We start from the raw sequence: 6562 nt of genomic DNA, 5'->3' as shown, positions 1-6562 counted from the left end.
TATTGAATTCCCTAACGATTTCGGAAAAGGAATGTTCCATATGGCTAGCTCCAACTACCATTCCGCGTTCAAAGTCTGTTAATTCCCGTCGTGCGGCCATGATCACGTCGGAAACCTTTCAACGTGAATCACCTGAGTACAAATGACAGCTCCGCCAATGCATTGCCCTTTCATACCTTGTGCACGTGATACTACCGTCATTTGTATATGTGCATATCGCTATCCCATGCCTGTCTCCTCAGTGTATATCTGCAACCAATAGATATTGCTCACGTGTTTTATGAAACAGCCAACGGCCTTGCCGCAGTGGTAACACCGGTTCCCGTCGGATCACCGAAGTTAAGCACTGTCGGGCTGGGCTAGCACTTGGATGGGTGACCATCTGGTCCGCCGAGCGCTGTTGGCAAGCAGGGTGCACTCAGCCCTTGTGAGGCAAACTGAGGAGCTGCTTGATTGAGAAGTAGCGGCTCCGGTCTCGTAAACTGACATACGGTCGGGAGAGCGGTGTGCTGACCACACGCCCCTCCAATCCGCATCCAGTGACGACTATGGTCTGAGGATGACACGGTGACCGGTCGATACTTTCGGTACCGTTGGGCCTTCATGGCCAGTTCGGGAGGAGTTTAGTTTAGTTATTAGTTTTATGCAACATTTTATTTGAATTAGTTTGTAGTATCGTCCCGTAGAATATTTACTATTCCTCCTGAGAGACTGTTTGTACAACGTAAAGTCGTAAGGCGTTGTTGAGAGTGAGGCCCGAAGGGATTATTCACCTGTCTAGTTGGAAATGTTATCCTTCCCCTCTCAGAATAGCTCCTTCTGTTCGAGACGTTTTGTCTTTTAAGTGTACGCTGTCGGATGAAAACTATCCGAACACTTATTAGCGGATGTTAAAATGAGATGTGTCCACCGTTCGGCTTTACGACGCTCCAACTTCTCTGCGAACACTTTTAATGGGGTGTCCGAAAGTCTGCAGGAAGGACAGCCAAACCTTCCTCAAGAAGGTAATGATGTTAGACGCTGGAGTCTGTGGCCAAGTTAACGTTCTAAGTCATCTCAAAGAAGTTCTGTTATGTTCTGGTCGGGACTCTGTGCAGACATGTTATTGTCCACAAGCCATTGTGTCACAGATGCCGTTATATGACAAGGTGCGTTGTCATGCTGACATGGAAATGTTCCTTACTATGCAAAGATGACGATGCTGTCAAATGTATTCATATCCTTCTGCATAGAGCGTTTTCTTAAGCACAATATGGGGACTATATCCTAACCATTAAAACACCCCAGCCTCGCCCATAATGCGCTGTTGGCACCAAACATGATGGCAGGTAGCATTCCACAGGTATTGGCCAAACGCAAACCATTGCATTGGGCTCCCACAGCGAATAGCCTGATTCAAGGCTCCAAATCATCAGTTTCCAGTCATTCCCTGTCTCGTAGCGTTGCTCTTCACATCTCAAGGATCCTTAGCATGACAACAGACACGTGTGACTTATGAGCGAGTGCTAGACCACTGTACTATTCTTTTTAATCCACTATGCACAGTAATTGTGCTAGCTGGACTGCTGGTAACCCTTTGGAACTCTCGAGTGATACCTTTTTCTGATTTCATACGCTTTTTTACAGTTACCCTCCTCAATGCTCGACTGCCCCTGTCCTCAGCACAGGAGGTCTGCCAGGTGTCGGTTTATCTGTGGCGTTTCCACTTCGCAGTCACATCACCAACAGTCGTCTTGGGCAGCTCTAGGATTGAACTGTCCGTGGTGGATTTGTTACTCAGGTGACATCCAGTGACTAGACCATGTTCGAAGCCACTGAGCTCTCCTGAACCTCACATTCTGCTATTAATGCTTCTCTGATGACAAAATAGTACCCTTCTCCTCCCTTTATACTGGCGCGTCCTCCCAGCGTAACATCTAGTTATCAAGTCCGTATTAGATAGCGGTGTCTGGATACTCCTGATGCAATTGTGTATCAGTCCAGTGTGAGTACTGGCTCGCGATGACTGGGTGTTTGTGTTGTCCTCACCGTTTCATCATCATTCATGACAGTGGCGAGATTGGACTGAGTAAAAGTTGGGAATTCGTACGGACGCTGATAACCGCGCAGTTGAGCGCCCCACTACCCGAAACATCATTATCATCCAGTGTGAGTATCTGTTATGAGATCATGTGGAGTTTGGTGTAATGTTTTTGTTGTTGATTACGGTGGATCACATGCAGGCCAGCGTTAAAGCAATGCTGATACACAGCTTGCTTCAATAGACTAGAACACAGAAGCCACTGATCTTAAACATACCAATCCAAAGGAAGGATAATCATAAACAGTGTCACATATCCTCTCTTCAATAGATTGCACAGAGGTCTGTGACATTAGCAAAATGTTTAATGATTAGGAAGCGCTTGCAACCACCTCTGCTTCTTTCCATATCAAATTTATCGGGTGGAAGTTTTGGCCACCACAAGGATTCGAACCAGCTACCACGTAGCGGATAGCCAGCGCACAAGCGTGCGCTAAAGAAATCGGTTACGAATAAGAGCGTTCCAAGGATCTGAGCTAGGCTGGGGGGTAAGGGGAGTGGTTGCAACACTATTAATGTAGTAGTCAATGGTGAAATACACTGACGGAAAAAAAAATCGCAGTGCGACATAAACGGAAGTTTGTAGGCGTGTTTCTACATCTGTAAGATGACGTCTATTCATATTTCGCGTCAGCCGCATTAACAGTGGTGCTTATAGCGCCGTTATGACGATGAAAATCGGGTTTGCTTTAAATGCATGCTGTATCGGTCGTGAACGCTAGTTACGTTTGCGACTGGACGTGATGAGCTGATGTCAGTCAAGAATGCTTTCAAGTCAACAAAGACGCCATTATTAACACCTCACTGACTTTGAACGATGTCGTGTAATAGGCCTATGAGAAGTTGGATGTTCCTTCTGCAATACTGCGGAAAGGCGTGGGAAGAATGTAGCCACTTTACATGATTGCTGGTAGCGGTGGTCGCGAGGATTATGGTCGCAAGAAGACCGGGATCCGGACTGCTAGGTAGCACTACCGAGAGGGAAGACTATCGTATTTGGCGATTGGCTCTGGTGCATCGTACTGCATCTGCAGCAGAAATCTGAGCAGCAGTTGGTACCACATTGACACAACGAAGTGGTACCAATCGGTTACTTCAAGGACAGCTCCGAGCCAGTAGCACTGTAGCGTGCATTCCACTGATCCCAAACCACCACCATTTCTGATTTCAATGGTGTCAAGCAAGAGCTCATTGCAGGGCAGAATGGAGGTCTGTTGTCTTTCTGATGGACGCTGATTATGCATCGGTGACAGTGTTGGCTATGTGTTGGTTAGGCGGAGGTCAGCTGTGGTCCTGCTACCACCCTGTCTGCGTGCTAGACACACTGGGCCTGTACCTGGAGTCATGGTCTGGGGTCAGATTTTGCATGATAGCTGGTGCAACCTCGTGGCTATACCATGCATACTGACTGCAAGTCTGTGCGTAATCTGGTGATTATACCTGTTGTGCTGCCACTCATGATCAGCATTCTAGGGGTTATTTCCCAACAGGATAATGTTCGCCACATACCGCTATTGTAACCTACACTACTGGCCATTAAAATTGCTACACCACGAAGATGACGTGCTACACGAATCTTAACTGACAGGAAGAAGATGTTGTGATATGCAAATGATTAGCTTCTCATTCACACAAGGTTGTGTGGCGACACCTACAACGTGCTGACATGAGGAAAGGTGCCAACCGATTTCTCATACACAAACAGCAGTTGACCGGCGTTGCCTGGTGAAACGTTGTTGTGATGCCTCGTGTAAGGAGGAGAAATGCGTACTATCACGTTTCCGACTTTGATAAAGGTCGGATTGTAGCCTATCGCGATTGAGGTTTATCGTATCGCGACATTGCTGCTCGCGTTGGTCGAGATCCAATGACTGTTAGCAGAATATGGAATCGGTGGGTTCAAGAGCGTAATACGGAAGGCCGTACTGGATCCCAACGGCCTCGTATCACTAGCAGTTGAGATGACAGACATCTTATCCGCATGGCTGTAACGGATCGTGCAGCCACGTCTTGATCCCTGAGTCAACAGATAGGGACGTTTGCAAGACAACAACAATCTGCACGAACAGTTCGACGACGTTTGCAGCAGCATGGACTATCAGCTCGGAGACCATGGCTGCGGTTACTCTTGACGCTGCATCACAGACAAGAGCGCCTGCGATGGTGAACTCAACGACGAACCTGGGTGCACGAATGGCAAAACGTCATTTTTACGGGTGAATCCAGGTTCTGTTTACAGCATCATGGTGGTCACATCCGTGTTTGGCGACATCGCGGTGAACGCACGTTGGAAACGTGCATTCATCATCGCCATACTGGCATATCACCCGGCGTGATGGTATGGGGTGCCACTGGTTACACGTTTCGATTGCCTCTTGTTTGCATTGACGGCACATTGAACAGTGGACGTTACATTTCAGATGTGTTACGACCCGTGGCTCTAACCTTCATTCGACCCCTGTGAAACCCTACATTTCAGCAGGATAATGCAGGAACGCATGTTGCAGGCCCTGTACGGGCCTTTCTGGATGCAGAAAATGTTCGACTGCTGCCCTGTCCAGCACGTTCTCAGGATCTCTCACCAATTGAAAACGTCTGATCAATGGCGGCCGAGCAACTGGCTCGTCACAATACGCCAGTCACTACTCTTGATGAACTGTGGTATCGTGTTGCAGCTGCATGGGCAGCTGTACCTGTACACGCCATCCAAGCTCTGTTTGGTACTCAATGCCCAGACGTATCAAGGTCGTTATTAAGACCAGAGGTGGTTGCTCTGGGTATTGATTTCTAAGGATCTATGCACCCAAATTGCGTGAAAATGGCAGTTCTAGTATAATATATTTGTCCAATGAATACCCGTCATCCACAAACAGCATTAACCGTCCCTTTATGGACGGACCAAGTGCAACAGGCATGGAATTACATCCCACAAACTGACATCCGGTACTTGTACAGCACAATGCATAGTTCTTCGCATGCTTGCATTGGACATTCTGGCTGTTACACCGGTTATTAACGTACCAACATTTCACATTAGCAACGGTTTATCTCGCGCTTTCATTAAATTTTGATCTTACAAAGTTAATCATTTAAATATACTCGTATATCCTAGACAAATGTATCCCCGAAATTTCATTACTCAAGTTTAATAATTTTCTGGTTTTGCGACTTTTTCCGTTTGTTAATTGCTGTTCAGTATCCGCTACGTGTTGCGATTTTATTAAGTATACCCAAGTTACGACGTTAGGTTTTGCTGTATCCGAAGCTCGAATAATTCAACGAACGTCTTCTTCAACCACGAATCAACACTGCCTACATCGACCAGCGGCACAGTCACAGAAGTACATGAACTGGAGCGTTTGCTGTAAGAAATCCACGCTGGTTTGTTAATCGCGTCGGTGTATTGACCACCTGCCACGCCGTCTTTGCGGCACCTGTAATTAAGGCGGCTAGCACATTAATGCCGTCGACCATCGATTCAGAAGTCCCCTCTCCCTGGCATCATTATGCAGTGAGTGTGCGGTTTGCGTGAGCAATCACACCTAATTGATTAAAACGGTGACGTGTACCGGGTTATTACGGCTTTACGTAACTCGCCATTGGCCATGCAAGCTGAGGTAAAAGAGCGGCGCGGGTGAGACGGCCGGATCGCCTTTTATGACTTTCTCCACTTCCACCCCAGGAGTTCGTCACGTAACCTTAAAAATCTTCCTTTACGAGACTGGCATAAAACTCAGGTGCATTTCATTTGACCAGTCTCAGACTGAGAATGCTCGTAAAAATAATTTCCCCGTTTCGTTACTGCGGCTCTTAAGTTTGCTTCGCCATGAGCCCCTAGCATGCTTCTCTGCGCTTTCCCTTCTATTACTAAGAAAACACTATATAAATCAGTATATACACGCGGAATTTCAGTACCGTATGACAATCCGTCCTCTATCTGCACCTTCCGCTATGAGCAACGGATGGGAAACACGAAATGTGTTAAGCTGATAATGTGGAATATTTTACGAGGGTTGGAACTTTAATAGGGGCAACTATTTATTTACAGCTCGTACAAAATAGATACGTGTTTCACAGTTTTACTGACCTTCAAAGTAGTCACCAGCATTGTGTATAACCTGCTGCCAGCGCTGTGGAAGTCGGAGGATACTCTTAGCGGAGCCAGTTGTGTTGAGAGTTCGAGCGGAGCGGTCTATTGCTCGTCGAATTTGTACCAATTCTGAAGCGAATGCCGTGAAGTGTTAACTTCAGTTCAGAAATCGAGCTGAACTTACGAGGGTTTAAGTCAGGGGAGTGTATAGGTTGTATACCACTTAGCAGCCCCATCAGTCAAACAAATCAGGAACAGCTTGCACTGTACGTGCTTGAGCATTGTCCTGCAAAATGATGATCAGATCCTGCAGAAAGTGTCATCACTTCTGCCTCTAAGCTGGTCGTAAGATGTGTTTCAAAAATGAGGAGCATAGAGACAGAAGTGACGAC

The 6562-nt window shown here is 46.8% G+C and overlaps 1 pseudogene; it reads left to right on the top strand.

The window, feature by feature from the left end:
* Window positions 1–288: 288 nt before the first annotated feature.
* LOC124790546 lies at window positions 289–406 on the top strand (annotated as a pseudogene).
* Window positions 407–6562: the final 6156 nt, after the last annotated feature.

This window comes from Schistocerca piceifrons, chromosome 3, assembly GCF_021461385.2.
Source record: "Schistocerca piceifrons isolate TAMUIC-IGC-003096 chromosome 3, iqSchPice1.1, whole genome shotgun sequence".
Lineage (NCBI taxonomy): Eukaryota > Metazoa > Arthropoda > Insecta > Orthoptera > Acrididae > Schistocerca > Schistocerca piceifrons.
Note: the sequence above shows the minus strand (reverse complement) of the source record. Positions and strands in the feature narration are given on the sequence as shown.